Raw genomic sequence first — 20,104 nt, forward strand, 5'->3', positions numbered from 1 at the left:
TGAATGGACCAGCAAAATCAATATGCACCCGTTGCCATGGAGATGAGGGCCACTGCCATGGGTGTAGAGGGGCATGTGGTGGTGCATTTTGGACCTTCTGGCATCCTGAGCAGCTCTTTGTCAGGTCCTCGATTTGCTGATCGATCCCCGGCCACCACACATAAGCCCGAGCAAGGCTTTTCATTTTCACCCCTCCCAGATGGCCTTCGTGAAGCTCATTTATTACTCTCTCCCTTAACTTAGGTGGAATTACCACTCGGGATCCACACATCAAGGTCCCCTGGCATACTGATAGCTGTTCTCTTCTGGATGAGAATGCTGGCAACAGTGAGTCGCCATGTGTTGGCCATCCCTTCACCGTCAAGTCATATACCCGAGACAGTGTCGGGTCATTTCGGGTCTCCTTCTCTATATCAGCGTTATTTACTGGCAAGCGTTCAATTATAGTCGAATAAAATATTTCAACAGGGTCCACTGCTGGTGCTTCCTCCGCAGTAGGCAGTGGCAGGCGTGATAGCCCATCAGCGTTTCCATGCTGTTTCGTGCCCTTATACTCGATTTCATATTGGTTCGCCCCTAGAAAAAGGGACCATCTTTGTAGCTGTTGCGCAGTCATCACCGGAACGCCCTTCTTTAGATTAAAGATGGAGACAAGTGGTTGGTGGTCAGTCAGCAAGGTGAACTTCTGCCCGTGCAGATAGTGGTTGAACTTTTTCACTCCCCACACTAGGCTGAGGGCCTCCCTGTCAATCTGGGCGTAGTTACGCTCGGCTGAGGTTAGTGACCGAGACGCAAAGGCTACCGGCCTCTCCGAGCCCCCGGGAATTTGTGCGACAGCAACGCTCCAGTGCCATAGGGTGATGCATCACATGCCAACCGAATTGGTAGTGCTGGGTTGAAATGAGCCAACACCTCTTTTGATGTGATCAATTCTTTGCACTTCTGGAAAGCTCGTTTGCATTCGTCATTCCACTTCCATGGTACCCCCGTTTGCAGTAGGGTGTTCAGTGGGTGTAGTACTGTAGACAAATTCGGCAAGAACTTATGGTAGTAGTTCACCAGCCCGAGGAACGACCTCAGTTGTGACACATTTTCCGGTGCTGGAGCCTTGACTACTGCCTCAATCTTTTCAGGGGACTTATGTAACCCCTCTTCATCAATAACGTGGCCACAATATGAGATCTGCTTCTGGAAAAACTCGCATTTGTGGCAATTTGCACGGAGCCCATATTCCTTCAATCTAGTGAGCACCTGCTCCAGGTTGGCAAGGTGATCACTGCCATTTTCGCCCGTGACCAGGATGTCGTCCAAATAACACTGGGTCCCTGGAATCCCTTGCAGGACTTGATCCATTGCCCTTTGCCAAATAGCCGGAGCTGATGCTACCCCGAACACCAGCCCGTTGTATTGGTAGAGACCTTTATGAGTGTTGATCGTGAGGTACTGTTTCGAGGCTTCTTCTACCTCCATTTGCAGGTACGCCTGGGCCAGATCAATCTTAGTGAAGCGTTTCCCTCCAGATAGCGAGGCGAAAATATCTTCAATCCGCGGAAGCGGATATTGTACCGTGTGAAGGACTGGGTTCACTGTCACCTTAAAGTCCCCACAGATGCGAACCTTCTTTGGTTTCCCAGGCGTATTACTCAACGACCTCTTCATTACAGGAACGATGGGTGTAGCCCACTCGCTCCAGTCCACTTTGGACAGTACTCCTGAATGTTCCAAACCTTCCAGCTCTGCTTTGACGGCTGGGCAGATCGCATAAGGCATCGGTCTGGCCTTAAAAAACTTTGGGCTTGCATTTTCCACTATTTTGATCGTCGCTGTTATGCCTTTTAGTGTTCCGAGTCCCTCCTGGAACACTTCTTGTGCGTCAGTTAGCATTTTTGACAGTCGTCCAGGTGTGACGTCGTCATCCTTTTTGGCATCTACAGTCAGTGCTTGTATGGAATGCCAATCAAGCTGTATCTTTCGGATCCATTCACGTCCTAGTAGTGGTGGTCCTCCATCTGGCAATACATATAGGTCCATTTTTGGTGTTTCCTTGCCGTTATATATAACGTTCACCCTTATTTTTCCTTTTGGGTAGACTTTTTGCCCCGTGTACGTCTTCAAGACAATCTCTGTATCTCTCAAGGGTATATTTGAGAATAGCCGCTTGTAGTCCCTTCGGTTTATGACTGTTAGGGCTGATCCTGTGTCCAATTCCATTTTCACTTGGACTCCGGCTATCTTGAGCGTGACCCAGATAGTTTGGTGATCCTCCATTTTGATCACCTTATGTAGTTTCAGACAACCCAGCTCCTTGCTTCCGGAGTCTGTATCACTTTTCTGTTCGTCTGAACTACTCTCCGTCACCTTATGTACCTTCTTGTACTTCTCCTGTGGAGATTTCTTGCTGCTGGTTTTCTTTCCCGACCTGCAGACTCTTGCTATGTGTCCTACTTTTCCACACTGTCTGCACACTTTGTCCTTGAACCAGCAATCATTATGGTCGTGTGTTCTGCCGCAGCGATAGCACTTCACTGTTCCGTATGACATTTCATTTGTGCCATATTCTTGCGGTCTCCGTTGTATCTATGCAGCGTCCCGTGCGGCTGCTTTGTGTGATACTGCCATGCTGAAAGCCTTGTCCAGCGTAAGATCCTTTTCTGATAGAAGCCGTTTCTGGGTTCCTTCACTTTGAAGCCCACACACAAACTTGTCCCTTAACGTATCTGCTAGTCCCGTTCCAAACTGGCAGTGTTTCGATAGCTTGCGCAATTCCGTTAAATACTCAGCATTACTTTCATCTTTATGCTGGTTCCTTTTGTGAAACTTAAATCTTTCTGCTATCAGCAGCGGTGTGGGGTTTAAGTGGTCCTGTAGGATTGACACTATGCTTCCAAAATCCTTTTCCACTGGCTTCTCTGTGGTTACTAGGTTTCGCAGTAAGCCATACGTTTTTGCACCCATTGAATTCAACAATACCAGCACTTTCCTCTCATCTGGCACTTCATTTGCCTTGCAGTACACTTCTATGCGTTCGACATATGTCGTCCAATCTTCGACTTCATTGTCGAACGCTGTGATACTGCCACTCTTCGGCATCCCTGGGTGTGGGTAGACTGGCTCAAAATGGCGTTTTCCCGCGCCCTCCCTTCTTCTCCGCTGCGGCTCAAAATGGCATTTTCCCGCGCTCTCCCTTCTTCTCCGCTGCGGCTCAAAATGGCGTTTTCCCGCGCTCTCCCTTCTTCTGCGCTGCGGCTCAAAATGGCGTCTCCCGCGCTTTCCTTTCTTCCCCGCTGACGCTGCTCGGCCCTTGAACACCGGCTGTGCTCTGCGCGTTTTCCTTTCTTCCCCGCTGACGCTGCTCGTCCCTTGAACACCGGCTGCGCTCTGCGCGTTTTCCTTCACGCCTCTCTCTCTCGTTGACGCTGCTCGGTCCTGAACACCAGCTACGCCCTGTGCGCTCTACCCTCTCTCTTCTCCCGTCGACGCTGCTCGGCCTTTTTCTGTGCCGTCGGTTGGCTCTAGCCGCCGCTGTCCGGGAAGGGTCTGTGCCGTACCTGTTGCCAGCCCGTTTCGCTGGACCACCTGACTGGAGAACCAAGCCCAGCTCTCAACAGCCTCCCCTGCGATGCTCAAGTCTCTGCTGGATGGTCGACGCCCGTGCTTCTAGACTCGGCCTTCTTCTTTCACTTGTCTCCAGGAGCGAATCCCTGGGAGGTGATGCAGAGTTGCAGGTAGGTTTGAATCTTCTCGTCGCCAATGTTAGATCCGTGTATCTTGATGTTGTGTGTCCTTCAATAACTAGACACGAGACTGCAGGGAACAATCAACAGGTGTTTACTGGATGAGGGTTACTCTAAAACTAAACGTACAGATCCCTATGCAGGGTTTATATACAGGTGTGGTCACTGCCGATACTACAGTATACAGGAGCTGTAAAAAGTAGTTCTCCCCTTAAAGGTACATACACTACACTATACACAGGCCACAGCCTGTCTGCGAATGCCTGTGGGGTCTCCCCTGCTAACTGAGTAGTCTTCTCCACCCGGGAGAACGGACTACCATCATTCATCCCCATCGCCTCCAGAACTTCATTCCGGAGGGCAGCGTACCCTCCCTGTTCCTTCTTGCACTCAGCAGAGCGGGACTGGTGCAGCTTGCCATCCAATGTGAACAGGAGCATCTTGGCCATTTCTGAGTCGTCGCACTCATTAATGCCTGCTGCTTGTTCCACTTCCAAAAAGTGAACTGAAGGATCTCCCTTGTGGGTGAGCTTACTCAAGTGGCTTACCATAGCCCCAAGCTGTTGGGTCCCATGGGGAATCACAAACTGGCTTTCAAGGGGCCCCAGGCCCCCACCTCCCACCGGTGGGCCAAACTTTTGCTGTCGAGTCGGGCACATCGGCCCCGGCTCCGACCTTTCCTGCATTTGTTTGCCCACTTCACCCTGCTGCCAAACCGAGTCGAAACCCGGCGCCACAGGTGGTGGTGGTGCGCACTCCTCCCTGTCTTCCCTACAGATTGCTTGTCCCTCCTGCTGCCCAACTGAGTTGCTCCCCGGCACCACAGGTGATGTCTGCACAGTTTCAACTTCGACTTCCAGGTCTACCCAGGCCGCACCCGGGCTTACTAGGCATACCATGCCTTTTGCCCTGGACAGAGCAAGTTTTAAACTCTCTATCTGCTTTTGACAGGGGCCGTGATCTCCCGCTTCAAACTCCCTTGTGCTTACTACTTGATAAGCTGCCTTTATATTCCTATACTGCTCCTCCTGTTCTCTTAACTGTCTGGTTAGGCGAGCGTTCTATTCTTTCAGAACCAGCTCATTTCCCTTTGTTTCGGTGACTTGACACCGAAAATACTCATGCCTGTTTCTGTGTTTCTCTACTAATTGCAATTTCTCTTGATTCTGCGCTTGTAATTCCTGCAATAGTTCCTCCCCTGCTACAGCTCTAGCCTGAGACAGTTTGGCTGCCTCCCGCAGCTCTGCTGTCAAAGCTTTCACCTGTTGGTCTAAAAGCTGGATCTGTCGTAGGGCACAGACCAACCAGATGGCCTTCTCTACCGACTTCTTATGATCCTGGCTCTCAGTCCATTTGGCTGCAGCGTCTATAGGACGCCCAGCATGCAACAGACTGGTTACCCACTTCTTGGTGATATTCACCTTCTCAAAAACGTAAGAGGAAATCCTCTCTTCCATCTTTGTCCTTTCATCAAACACAGGGTCGATTGCATTACTTCCCTTTAGCCAAAGTCCTGTAGGGGGTGGTGTTGTGTGTGTGGTCAGCTTCACCTCTGACTCCTTTGAGCAGTTCGAATCACTCCCACTCCCTTTTGTTCTAGACTTTGGACTTATTTAGGGGTCGTAATAAAACTTGCAACAGACACCTGGGTTAGTCAAAAGAATTCAGATCTTTATTTTGAGACAGGAAAATATAGAATACAATAAAACTTACACTTTAAAAGGGTGGGGAACACACGGAATAAGCAAGGGAGAATTACAATGTACAAAATCCTTTCCGTCCCAACCCCACTACACTAGCTAGGCTGGAATCCAGTGGACCAGGAAATGCTCACCAAAAATGACTTTCTTGACAGTTGTAGAGGTTCGCGATTTCGGGGTTCTCTTTAGTTGTGGCGGTTGGGGCCTGCCGTACCTCGGATGTGGTAGAAGACTGCACCTGCATTGGGTCTTCAGTTGGGTTGAGTCCGCTGATGCAGTTAGTCGCTCTGTTGGATCTATCGGGTAAGTACCACATTTTCTTTGGTTAGGGTTAGTGTTAGAGTCTTTTTGTGTCCAAATCTTACCCAGGGATAAGTTAGACTAGCCTGTAGAGTGGAAACAAGCCTTTGGTTCATGAGTTTTTCGGCGGTTGGTTCCTTGTTGGTCGCGGTGGCCCAATATTACCTGGTTGGTGGTAATATTGGCTGGTGTTGGTTTCTGTAGGCCTTTGGTTGCTGCAATCTCTGTTTCTTCCTTTGAGTCTCCGATGAGGATCTTTCTCTTGAGCTGTACTGCACTCGACCTTGAACTCGAACTGGTAATGAACTGACTGTACTGCACTGCTCTTGTCCTTGACTGTTGAACTGGAAAGGCAGGCCTCAATTATACTCATTTGGGGCCTGGCTTATCTGACCGCCAAATCTCGGTTTCCTTTGTTGAATTTCGCGGGCTCGTTATTCTTAATGTCTTTTAAAACTCTAACGAGCTTCGGGGATGGCCCATCCAAAACTTAACGAGTTTAGGGGATGGCTCACCCAAACTTAATCGGCTTTTAACTGGTTTCGGGATTGCCTTGAAACCAATTTAAAATGCAAAACGTTTGTCAATCTCTTTTAAATTGTCTTTGGACTGTGGTTTGTTTATGGTAACTGTAGGGCTGTTGTTCTTTCTTTTGTGGGCTGGGGACATGTCCTGTTTACCTGATACCTGGCTCTGTGACTTTTGGGCGGGAAAACAGGCTTCATTGTCCTCATGTAAAACTGGGGCGTCCCTGGACATTCCTCAGACAGTCCAATATCCAAACTTCAGGGGCCCACCCTGCCTCCCTGCTGTTCCAGCCTTTTGCAAGCCTGAACATGTCTTTTAAACCAGCCAAAACTTCCTGGGATTTTAATTTTAAATCCCTTTTGCCCAATAACTCTTTAAAACAGTCCAAAAATCTCTTCCTTAAATTAACTCCTTGAAATCCTTCTGTTCTGGCCCAACCACACTTTTACCCCTTTTCCATATTCCTTCTGTGATGTTCCAAAAATCACTTTAAAATGACTTTCTTTCTGTTCTGGGGTTGTGCAGAAATTTTTGAAACTTACAAGCGGTTTAAGGCGGCGGCTCACCACCACCTTCTCAAGAGCAATTAGGGATGGGCAATAAATACTGGCCTTGCCAGCGACACCCACATCCCATAAACGAATTTAAAAAAAAATCCAGACTATCAGCAGTGTACAAATGCATACAACGGGTGACAGATGCATTATTTGCCAGAGAGAACTCTTTCAAAACTTTTCCAATGGAAAGCCAGCAGCAGCAACAGAGGGAGCAATCTCTGTGTTCCCCAAAGTTATAGGGAATTATTGATAGCATTCATGTGGCCATCTGGGCCCTCACAGTGAATTCCATGCTCTTTGTTAACAGAAAGGGATTCCATTCAGCCAATGAGCAGGTCTATGGCCATATGCACAAAAGTATGCAACTGAATGGCTGCTCATAATGGCCCAGAATTTGCAGTCAGCGGTAAAGCAAAGGCGTTCGCCACTGGCCCCGCTGAAAGCTGCCCACAGAGATCTCGTGAGAGACGCGTATGTGATTTCAGTGCAGTGGGAATCCCCTAGTGCGATCTGCTGTGACGTCAACAAGCTGTCTAAGCAGCCAATCACATTGCAGAATTCTCACAAAAAGGGAACCAGGAAATGAAGAAGCTGCTTTTATTCTGACTTTTAAAAAATGTTACAAAGTGCAAAACAAAGATTGGGGCTCTCACATGGGGATAAGGTCAAACCTGAAATATCATGAACAAACATTTTTTTTAAATTGTAACTTTTATCATAATGGAGAAATTTGACACGCCACAAAATTAAAATTAGTTTTTTCAGGGCCATAATGTTTGTTCAGCAGTGAATACACTGCTAAAACCCTAGTTACACCTAATCCAACAAGGCCTAACATTTAATGGGTATTTAACCACGATATTACCATGGAAAAGTCGGCGTTTTCTTCCATATCACTGATTACACTGATTGCCATCTATGAGGGTGGGGTGGGGGGAGGGGGGTGGTGGGGCGCAGCACAGGCAGTGTCGGAGCTGTGAATGACTGACAGCAACGTCTGGATTTCTGCGTTTAGATGCGCATATGTTGCATCCTGAAGTTGCGGTCAGTTTCAAAGGGGTAATAATGGCAAACGCTGTTATGACCCACCGCAAATTCTGGCCCAATGTCTTAATTTAAGACAATCCACCATGCCGTTTGTTCTGGACCGATGGACATTGTGACATTCTGGACATTTTTACATGCAATAGCACCCTCTGGTGGCGGTTATTGTGTTAACAGTTTGTATGCCGGAAAGGTCATCTGTTCCTTTCTTCCTGTGTGATGTCATTTGACCTTTGTTCCTTTCTTCCTGTGTGAAGTCATTTGACCTTTGTTCCTTTCTTCCTGTGTGAGGTCATTTGACCTTCCTACCTTTCTTCCTGTTGACCCCAGGAAGCAGTTTTACCAGGAAGAACCTGACTTGAGTAATGGAGAATTCCATGAGGGATTTTCAATCCAGTGTAATCTGACTTCATATGTTAGGCCAAACGCAATATCTGTGAGTATCTTTAGTTCTCAGCATAATAGCAATGTTGTCAGAGTAATATTTTGATAATACTATGTTTATAAAAGGTTAATATTTAATCGTTACAGAAGTTAGTTCAAATGTTAGTTAGTTATACAATTAGTCTATTCTACTGTTGTAAATATGTTTATATCTTGTGTAATATCGAATGTGTAGTACTCAGTTTATGTACAAAACATACTTTTGTCTTTGTTTACAGTTTCACAAATTTGTTCAAGTAAAGGCTTCAAACAGCAAACAGCTTCACGAAGAATTATTTTGAATAGAATGTTTAACTTGCTGGATAACTAGATAGGAGCACGTCTAGCGCGGCCAGTACAGTGAAAAGATATCAGTGAAAAGATATCAGTGAAAAGATAGCAATACGGCTAGCTGTGAAGAGTGGAGCAGGAGGAACCCAGAGTAAGCCTTAACCTCGTAGAGCACATCTACCTCACATCAACATGTCAGAAGATAATAACGAAAATGCTTTGCAGCAAGTAGAAGACCTTAAACAGGCAGACGAAACTGTAGAACGTGACAATCGGTCTATAAGCAAGTTGGCTCACGGTCATCGGGTGGTTCTAGAGTAAGCATAGCCCTCGCCAAAGCACAGGCTAAACTAGTAGCAGCTCAAGCCAGAGCTGCGCATACGGACAGTGAAATAGAAATAAAAGTAAGTCAGGCCCCTCTCCAAGCTGAACCCCAAGCAGAACAGGCCTGGCTCCAAGCAGAACAGGCCCGACTCCAAGCTGAATTCCAAGCGCAACAGGCCCGACACCAAGTGGAACGCCAGGCTGAACAGGCCCGTCTCCAAGCCACATTAGACGCTCTGCAGCAACAAAAAGAGATAGATGCTGCATTAGCCGAGACACAAGTATTCGAGGCAATTTTGGAGGGAGCTGATCCCGAGACAGCTTCCAAACCTTTAATTCCCGTTCCGTGGCAGAGTGCACGACTGCGCACCATAGATTACGTGAGCGACCATGCCGACATACAGTTTACAGGAGAAAGGGATGGAGGCCCGCACATCTCTACAGACGCAAACACTTCATATAACATGCCACAAGTTGCCAACCAAGGTCAAAGCAGACGGCGTGCCTCAAGCCGCAGAGTCTCCGCTCGCAGAACGGAAGACACGGTGCAAAGGAATAGGACGCCGAATAGAGAAAGTTGGATGCAAATCCCCTCTCGGTCCCTTGAGACCCCCAACAGAGCCCCCAGCCAAGGCAACCCTGGCCCAGGTCCCAGCACCTACGACCTCGCCAAATACCTTGCACGCACCCAGCTGGTGACTTCGGGGTTAATCAAGTTTGATGACAGGCCAGAGAATTATCGGGCTTGGAAGTCCTGCTTCCACGATGCCATATCGGGCTTAGACCTGTCGGCAGGAGAAGAGCTCGGCCTCCTTATCAAATGGCTCGGCCCAGAGTCCGCCGGACAGGCCTGCAGGATAAAAGCGGCCAATGTGGGGCAGCTGCCAGAGGGGTTGAAGAAGGCTTGGGTGAGGCTGGAAGAAAGCTACGGCTCGCCCGAGGCCATTGAAAGGGCTCTCTTTGACAGGTTGGCGAACTTTCCGAGGTTGACGAGTAAGGAACCCCAGAAGCTCCGCGACCTTGGAGATCTGCTGTCGGAACTCGAAGCCGCAAAGCAGGACGGCTACCTACCCGGTCTATCGTACTTAGACACTTCCAGTGGGGTAAGTCCCATCATTGAAAAGCTTCCATTTAACCTGCAGGAGAAGTGGATAACGTTTGGATCAAAGTTCAAGCTAAAGCACAACGTGGCGTTCCCACCATTCTCTGCGTTCGTTAAATTCATCCGTAAAGAAGCCAAAGCCAGGAACGACCCCAGCTTCAACTTCTTCTCCTCCCAACCAGCACTTGCCAGAAGAGACAAGTTCGACAGACATGGAAAGACACCAATATCTGTCCACAGAATGCAAGTGTCCTCAACTGAGCACACAAAGATTCAGAAGAAACCGGAGGATATGAGCAAACAATGCCCTATCCACAACATGCCCCATCCTTTAAAGAAGTGCAGAGGCTTCAGGGAGATGTCCCTGGAAGATCGGAAACAATATCTTAAAGAGAACTATATATGTTTCAGGTGCTGCTCGTCCACGAGCCATCTCGCCAAGAACTGCAAGGTGGATGCAAAATGCAGTGAATGTGAAAGTGATCGGCACGTTTCAGCACTACACCCAGGCCCAGCTCCTTGGAAGTCAGAAACGCCTCCTCCCGCATCAGAGCACGGCGGGGAGAGAGAGGGAGCTGTTGGTACGGAGATTACATCCAGGTGCACCGAGGTGTGTGGAGAAGGAGTGAGCGCAAGAGCATGCTCCAAGATATGCCTCGTTAATGTGTACCCCGTAGGACGTCGCACACTAGAGAACAAGCCATCTCAGGTGAGCACACTCAAGACTTCCATCTTGGAGAATGGTCGTCCAAGCTACCTTACCCCATGCAGTAGTCAGATCCGCGTGGTGTTTGACTCCAGTGCACCATATCAGGGAGTCTCTCTCAATGACGTACTCCTCACAGGGCCTGATCTTAACAACAGCCTCTTGGGAGTGCTCATGAGATTCAGGAAAGAGCCCGTCGCCATCACTGCTGATATCCAGCACATGTTTCATTGCTTCGTGGTGAGAGAAGACCACAGAGACTTCCTCCGCTTCCTGTGGTATCGGGACAATGACCCTAATAGAGACATTGTGGACTACAGAATGCGTGTCCATGTCTTTGGGAATAGCCCATCCCCTGCTGTCGCCATATACGGACTAAGGAGGGCTGCCAAGGAAGAAGACGACGACGACTTTGGCAGTGATGTGAGAGGGTTCATCGAACGAGAGTTTTACGTCGACGACGCACTGAAGTCATTCCCGACCGAAGCAGAGGCCATCAGTACCCTCGGACGAGCCCAGGAACTACTTGCACTATCCAACCTCAGGCTGCATAAGATAGCCTCTAACAGACCAGCAGTGATGGAGGCATTCCCCCCTGAAGATCGTGCTAAGGACGTCAAGGACCTAGACCTCTTCACTGATGACCTCCCCCTACAGCGTAGCCTAGGGGTGTCGTGGAACATAGCAACAGACACGTTCACGTTCCAAGTCCTAGACGCCAAGAAACCCTTCACACGTAGAGGAGTGCTCTCTACAGTCAACAGCCTATACAACCCTCTCGGCTTCTTAGCCCCTGTCACCATACAAGGCAGGCTGCTCCTCAGGGAACTCTCCACACGCGCTGAAGAGTGGGATTCACCTCTCCCTGAAGAGATGGAAGCAGAGTGGGACAGATGGAGAGACTCACTCCAAGACTTACAGGAGATCCGAATACCTCGCTGCTATTCGTCTTTCTCTCCCTTAAATGCCCAATTCAAAGAGCTTTGTGTCTTTGCAGACGCATCCGCTAAGGTCATTGTAAGTGTGGCTTATCTGAAGGTCACCACTCAAGAAGGACAAAGCAAAATCGGCTTCGTCTTTGATAGAGGCAAGTTGGTGCCCCAGCCAGACCTCACCATACCCAGATTGGAACTGTGCGTAGCAGAACGCAACCTACCCCCTCACAGCAGTCTACGGAAGCTGCATCCTATCATCGACACCAACGGACCGTCTCCGAGGTGGTTCTTCTTTTGTCGCCAGAGGACTCCAGTGACCAGTAGAGTTCGGACTATGTGGAGTCGTTAATGACCCCAGACGGGGAGTGTTCTGGACCGATGGACATTATGTGACATTCTGGACATTTTTACATGCAATAGCACCCTCTGGTGGCGGTTATTGTGTTAACAGTTTGTAAGCTGGAAAGGTCATCTGTTCCTTTCTTCCTGTGTGAGGTCATTTGACCTTTGTTCCTTTCTTCCTGCGAGAGGTCATTTGACCTTCCTACCTTTCTTCCCTGTTGACCCCAGGAAGCAGTTTTACCAGGAAGAACCTGACTTGAGTAATGGAGAATTCCATGAGGGATTTTCAATCCAGTGTAATCTGACTTCATATGTTAGGCTAAACGCAATATCTGTGAGTATCTTTAGTTCTCAGCATAATAGCAATGTTGTCAGAGTAATATTTTGATAATACTATGTTTATAAAAGGTTAATATTTAATAGTTACAGAAGTTAGTTCAAATGTTAGTTAGTTATACAATTAGTCTATTCTACTGTTGTAAATATGTTTATATCTTGTGTAATATCGAATGTGTACTCAGTTTATGTACAAAACATACTTTGTCTTTGTTTACAGTTTCACAAATTTGTTCAAGTAAAGGCTTCAAACTGCAAGCAGCTTCACGAAGAATTATTTTGAATAGAATGTTTAACTTGCTGGATAACTAGATAGGAGCACGTCTAGCGCGGCCAGTACACCGTTGTTATTTGAAAGAGAAAGGAAAATGGACAGATAGGTCCTGGGTGACTAAAGATACCCTCTTCTGCTCTGTCTCATGCCCCATTGAGACAGCCTAGACCGAAGGCGAATTGAGACATAATCACAAGAGCATGAGATTAAAACAGATGAGGAGTCCCATTCGGCCCATCTTAACTCACCCCTCCAGAAAAAGTGTACAGTCCTCCTATTGCAGCGTCCAATATTTTCTTAAATGATTCCAGGGTTTATGCTCCATTATGCTACCCACAAGTGCATTCCATGTATTAATCACTCTTTAAGAGTGTTAAGAATTTCCTGACATTAGTCTTATAATTTCCATTTTGTTAGTTTGGCCCTGTGTCGCCTTGTCCTAGCCTCACAATTTAAGTTGGATTAATATTCTGGATTTACAGTTCCATTCCATTAACTATTTAAATATCACTAAGATTATTTCTCAGTCTCCTCTCATGGCTGAAAGATAAGAGTTTCCCAGTGTTCTGTTGATTGCTGCTCTGTGGTGGTTGGACCCGTTGAGCATCCAAAACATCAACTTGTCTGTTCTCTTCACAGGTGCTGCCTGACCTTCTGAGTGCTTCCAGCATTTTCTGCTTCTGTTTCAGTTTCAGATTTCCTGTCTTGACAGGTTTTTTTTGCTTTTTGTTTACAACTTGCTGAGATTTGATTTAGGCAATTTCACATCCGAGTTACAATCACTAAAATTTACATAGTTGCAAAACTGAAAAAAAACTTCACACCAGTGCAAACTGTAAAGTATAACTAACTTCTAAGTTGTTATGGCTTTTGTTAAACTCTAAATTTTAGTTTGGATAGACTTCCCGTCCTTAAATTATTCACAATGTCCTCCCTGTAATAAATCATATTGATTTCTTCACTAAGGGGAAATGTCTGATGATTACTTTGATGGAATTGGACTTCCTGGTAACCACAGTTCAAAATAGTGCAGCAATAATAAGTTTTGAAGTTTAGAATATCAATGTTTAGAAACAGTTTCATGCTTCCTAAATCTGTATTTTAAGAAATACACAAACCACTTTTCAAATTAAGTGCATAAAATGGTAAGATTGTCATTGCATCAGTCTTCTATGCATTTTGCTTCTCATCTATTGAATATGGATGCTCAATCATTGTCAGGCATCTGTTAATGTCAGTGTCACAGTTCAAGGTTCTTTGTCCATTTATTTCATGGAAAGGACTTGGACATGAGTTAAGTTAAGATGTGTCTTTTAACAAAAGCTTACTTAAAAGGGGTTAGCGTCCAAAGATGGCCAAAGCAAGGGGAAAAAAAGATGCACCAATTGCAAATACACCATACCCAGGTAGCAGATCTGTTGCAATAAAGTTAGCCCTAGGGCATGTCAGAGAAACAGTCCATTATGAGGCTCAGGTGCAACTTAGCTGTACTATATGGTCCATGACGACCTGCAGGGACAGGCAAAAATTTGCACTGCTCTATCAGAGCCAGTGAAGGTTACCACTGCCCTCCCCTTTTGTTCCACAAGGTCTTTCCAGGGACATAAAGGGGACATTAGAGGCCAGATTTCCTTTGGAGTTACGCTGGGGTGCAAAGTTGGATGAGGAGCCATCCCACTCGCTGCCCACTGCCACTCTGCTGGAAGCAATGATGGGCATTGAATCCATCCATCCAAAAATGGGCATGCATATTCAAGTCACTTTCACAATGAGAAAATGTCATTTGATGTGTTTCTTGCCAATACTCCTTTCAACCCCTCACTCGCCACTCAACAATTCCCTCCTCGCCATCACATCCTTCAACATACAATCACAAGGGCACATAGCAACACCTCTCTTTCTTATTCCAAACAAACTCACCTCTTCCTTTGCTCTCTTCACACCAGACACAAACACCATTCTCTTCTCGTATCCTAGCACTTGCCCAACCAACAACTCCTCCCAACACTCCATCACTTCACATTCGACACAGTTGGCTTTACATTTATCCTCCTCATTCCATCTAGCTTCTTTTTCACCTCTCGCCACATGCACTATATGCACAAGTCCTATACGTCTCAACATACTGTTTTAACATCCACTCATTAACTCTCTCCCTCTCCTTCTACAGGACAAATCAGCACATAATGCTCGGGAGAAGAACGAGACTGGGAGATGAGTACTTAACATCATAGCCCTCACCCAAATGGAGCATGATCCCCTGGAGATTAGTGACAATGGGAAAAGCCATGAGCATCAAGGAAGGCAAGGCTGATGGCTTATATGAGCAAGTTGACTGCATATTACTTGTAACCTTTCCTTCACCACCAAATATTCAGCAAGTTTCACAACTTCAAGCTGCATTCAGACCATTCGCAACCTTGGCACCCTATTTGACCCTGAATGAGCTACCAACCACATATCCACTTCATCACCAAGACCGCCTACTTCCACCTCCATAACATTGCCCGTCTTTGTCCCTGCCTCAGCTCATCTGCTGCTGAAGCCCTCATCCATGCCTTTGTTACCTCCAGACTTGACTATTCCGAAGCTCTCCCGGCCGGCCTCCCATCTTCCATAAACTTGAACTCATCCAAAACTCTGCTGCCCGTATCCTAACTTGCACCAAGTCCTGTTCACCCATCATCACTTGGCTCCTGGTCCAGCAATGCCTCGATTTGAAAATTCTCATCCTTGTTTTCAAATCCTTCCATGGCCTCATCCGTCCCTATCTCTGTAACCTCCTCCAGCCCTACAACCCTCCGAGATCTCTGCACTCGTCCAATTCTGGCCTCTTGTGCATCCCTGATTGTAATTGCTCCACCATTGGCGCTGTGCCTTCAGCTGCCTGGGCCATAGGCTCTGGTTCCTTCCCTAAGCTTCTCTTCCTTTAAGATGCTCCTTAAAACCTACCTCTTTGACCAATCTTTTGTTCACCTCTCCTAATATCTCATGTGGCTCGGTGTCAAATTTTGTTTGGTAACACGCCTGTGAAGCACCTTGGGACGTCTTACTACGTTAAAGACGCTACATAAATGTAAGATGTTGTTGTTATTGATGAAGGCCGTCACCCGCTAATGTCCAACCTATCCGTGCCATCCCAACTTTTGTCCCTCTAGGTTTTCAGCAGCAAGAGCTTCATGAAGAGGAAAATTGTCCTGAGGGTGCACCATCATGCCCTCCATCCTTCCTAAACAACAGCACACACATTGGGTTAGAAAGTGAGCCAGAGGGGTCTGCACATGGCAGAACACCCAGCACGAGTGAGCAGCAGCAGGGACAGCCCAAGAGACAGTATGCCAGAGGGTGAGGTCTTTTCCCAGATCTGCTGAGGATAGAGATGCGGACATCAGGGACCCAGCAATGTGAAGAATACTGCTGGTCTCGAGAGCAGTTATAACTGGTATTGGAAGGCCCAACAAGGAGTTTGAATATTATGGCTGAAAGTATGGAGGAGTCAACTTCCAGCCTGTGTGGTGTCATCTCATAAAGCATCAGTACTCTGCAGTCCACCCTGAAGAGAATGACCACCTCCAGGGACACTGCAGCAGGGCCCTCACAACAGGAGTCAATGTTATCAGGCTTTGCAGCTTTGGTGGAAGCTCAAACGACTACCTTGCAGGCACTGAGCTCCACCTTGGAGAGACAGGTGTCCGTCTGAAGAGATTGATGGGCTTTAAAGGACTCAATCAGCTTCTGCAGTCTGCTCTGCTGCAGATCAGTGAAAGTGATGAGCTCTAGCCCCATGGGTGTGACAGTCGCACTATGGGAGCAGTACATGTTGCCCTCGCTCAGGCTGTCAGCACAACTGCTCCTTCGCCACCCCCTCAACCATACCCGCCATGGTGCCAGCAAGTCAGCTGGGCCAGCTTGCTTCTGCATGCAGGCTCGAGCACTCAGAGGTCACCGGCCATATGCATCTCCAGGCTTGTAACAGCAGCCTTCCACCAACTTTGCTGATGCCAATAAAGGAGAACTTTATAGCAGTAGCAGACTTAGGAAATGTTCTAAGAAAGATGCCATGAGTTGATAATAGGATGAGAAATGAATGAAAGGCAATTATTGTGTTGGGAATTAAATTCATCTTTATCATATTTGCCACTTTGGTCTGCAGTGTAGTTTTATAGCAGCTTCTAAGTCTGCATTGTCAGTACATCTTTGAAACTATTCATACAACTTCTACATTAATGTTCTTTAATGCAGAAATAAGGGAGTGTTAAAGGATGGAACAAGACTGTGTAAGTTTTCAAGGCAGAGGACTGAGGTCATCGGAATCGCTGATTAATTAACTCCACCTAGTAGCCAGGGGTTGAGATGGCACTCTTTCTTCTGCTGTTTCCCCCATAGCTGTCCAGACACCTGACTCTCTGCTTCAGCAGCCTTATGAGGTACTCCATAATCATCCTGGTTATCCCATGGTTTTGATCAGACAGGTGTTATGACACACTATTGTAAGGGCTATCCCTTGTCTCCCAGCAGCCATCCTGTCACATTGGTGGAAGGGCCAAATAATTGGGGAGAGACAGTTTGTTTTGAAACAAAAACAGTGACAGCCACTTGGATACCTTACAGAAACTGGGATGATTCTGTTACTATGATTGGAGGCTAGCTGGACACTATGAATTTATGAATGTGGTGGATGATGTTCAGTCAATCATGCCCTACACACCAGCCACTGCTGCAAATCCCCAAGCGCTCTTGTCTTGACGGTTGAGGCTAACTGGGGAAGGTGCTGTACTAGTCAGTGCTGGCCGATAGGGCCTTGGTGAACCTTACTAATACACAGTTGTGTACTGCAGACTGGGAGATGACAGATGGCTCCTGTAGTAGACTGGAAGAAGCCAGTGGCAAGGAAGTTAATGGGGGTGGGGACATTGAGGGCCACTGGCAAAGCAGGGTCTCCTGCTCCAGCAGTCAGCAGAGAAATGTGGTCTCTTGCTGCACTGTTCAGGTAGTTTTTTTTTTTCCAAGGAACAAACTTTTGGCTTATACACTGGATGTATGGCCTCCAATACACCCTCCACTCACTGGTGCTGAGCATGCTGTTGTGCCTCATCCTCCACCCAAACTAAAATGGCAATAACAGCACGCTTGATGGAGTTCAGAGGGTAAATAAGGTTAAAAGGCTGGTAATGCAAACCAAACAGCATGAGGACACAGATCTTGTAATCAACTACCTGCAGGCAAGTGCACCATACTGCCAGCTAGGATTTAGCAGCAGATTAAGTACTAGGTGGGATTGATTGGTCAATTATTTTTCCCTTTACCTGTAACTAGTGAGACATCTCACACAATTAACTTTAATGGGGAAAAGTGTGAAATTCTGAGCTTGGCTTTTGTAAAGCCATGAACCCATCCAATTTGGGTCATTTAAATATTAGGATGGCCTCCTTGCTAGTTGTGTGCTATAGGGGCACACCCAGTAGAAAATTAGCAGGTGCCTAGCTCGTGTGCAGGGGGAGGAAAGAGAGATGCAGACTAGTCTGGTTAAAGGTGGTCTATTACTAGTAGGGCCCACCTAAGCCCAGATCACTACCTGCAGGCTTCTAGTAACTGGAGTGAGTATACTGGGGTGGAAGGCAGTATTATTAGGATACAGTAACATTTCTAGGAGACTGGACCACCCTTCTCCCCACCCAAACATACCCAAAGTGACATTAGGATGGAGAGGGAAAAGGAAGTACCCAGACCCACTGGAAGTGGTCAGTCAATTGAGGAAAGGGTGAACACAGTTTCATCTCAATTTCTGGCCCCTCTGATTCCATGACATGTGAATGTCAGTAGCAGAAGCGCCACATTTAATCTCAGACATTAACTAAGTTTAAGAATACTAAATCCATCACTGCAATTAGAAGTTTAAAAAAGTTAATACTATAGTCTTAATCAGAGTTCAAAATATTTACAATTGGGTTTCAATTAGTTTGTTATGCAAAACTCACTTGTTCAAAAATGCAGAACGGTCAAAGCCAATAACTGAACAAAGCTTACAATCACCTACTGTGCCAATAATAAATTTCTGCAATTTTTCATGTTATGAATTCTGGAACATTGCTAGGATTGACAACTTCCTAAATTTGTGAACCATTTCCCCACCCATATGGTAAACCCAGTTGAAATTCAAAATATACTTTAAATGCCATGAAAGTATATTTTAAATTTCACTTCAGTTTACTATAGTCATTGGAAAAATGGTTCACAAACATCTAAGTCAGTCAATTCGAGCAAAGCAAGAAATGTTCAAAATTTATAACCATAAAAATTGCAGAAATTTAAAGAATTTAGGTGATGATCAACACTGACGGTCAGTTTTTTGACCATTTCCCCACCCCTGCCAAAGTAGAAGTTCAGTTTTTTTGGCACATAGGGGTGGCCAATATAGCAAGCTGACAATCAAAGACAAGTTAATGAATTGCTTGTTTATCAAAAACCTCACCATGTTGGAGGTCCTGGAACCCTTTCTTGGCTGTAAAGTGTACAGACAGATTTTTGGAAACAGACTCCTGCAGGAGTAAGCAGATATTGTTTAAGTCAAATAAGACAAGCAAGTGACAGGCTTGGCATGATCTTCACTGGTTGCATGAAGTGAGTTGGATCACAACTGCTGTTCTATGCTAATCTTACAGAAGTAATTTGTATCTGGCCTCATATCACCAATGTTTGTCCAGTCTGCTGTTGCAGATATCTCCAGGTGAAAGACATATCCAGTTCAGATCTCATGGGAATATGTACTATTGTGACACCCCTGGGCTCCAGCATTAAAAGGCAGAAGTATAAGTCAAGTCCCATGAAAGAAAAATGTGCAGATTGTTTACAGGCATGACTTGCTACATAACCCAAGGCAGCATGTACAACAGTTCTCAAATTTGTTACCTACACTCCTTGCCAGAAAGGTTGAAATGCTTGGTGTTTATGCTGATTAAGGACAGGTAGATAGTTGGAAGGTTTGAGACAACCTGGCTTTCTCTCCATAGTACCTATACCAAAGAGGTATGAGCAGACTGGTGTCTCTTTACAGCTGCATTGCAGATAAGTGCCAACTTCATCCCAACTGGACAGAGTTCAAGCAGTCACACTGCATTTATGCTCCAAATTTACTGTCAGTGCAAAGTAGTTTCAGCTTTATGCCACCAAGCCAAGTGTGGTTATTTTACCTGAAGGTAGAAGTTACCTTAGTCAAACCAGGTAAACTATGGAGGGGAGAAAAGTGCAAGCAGTGAAAGAACTGTTACTGGACAAAATAAAAACCATAACTTGTGACCTGGGCTTAGCCTGCAAGATTGACATGACAGACTAATTTTCACTGCCCACTTGCAATAAATTGCTACAAAACTCAACCTGGTCTGCCCTTTATTGTGGGCCAGTCTAAATAGCTGACAAGACCTATGCCAATACATCCACTTCAAATCCCAGCAACATGTCTACATCATGCACTCCACCATCAGCTACCAAATGGAATCTTACCACCTGAA

The sequence above is a fragment of the Somniosus microcephalus genome, chromosome 9 (genome assembly GCF_052327205.1).
Source record: "Somniosus microcephalus isolate GS21.2 chromosome 9, FLI_Smic_1.0, whole genome shotgun sequence".
Classification (NCBI taxonomy): domain Eukaryota; kingdom Metazoa; phylum Chordata; class Chondrichthyes; order Squaliformes; family Somniosidae; genus Somniosus; species Somniosus microcephalus.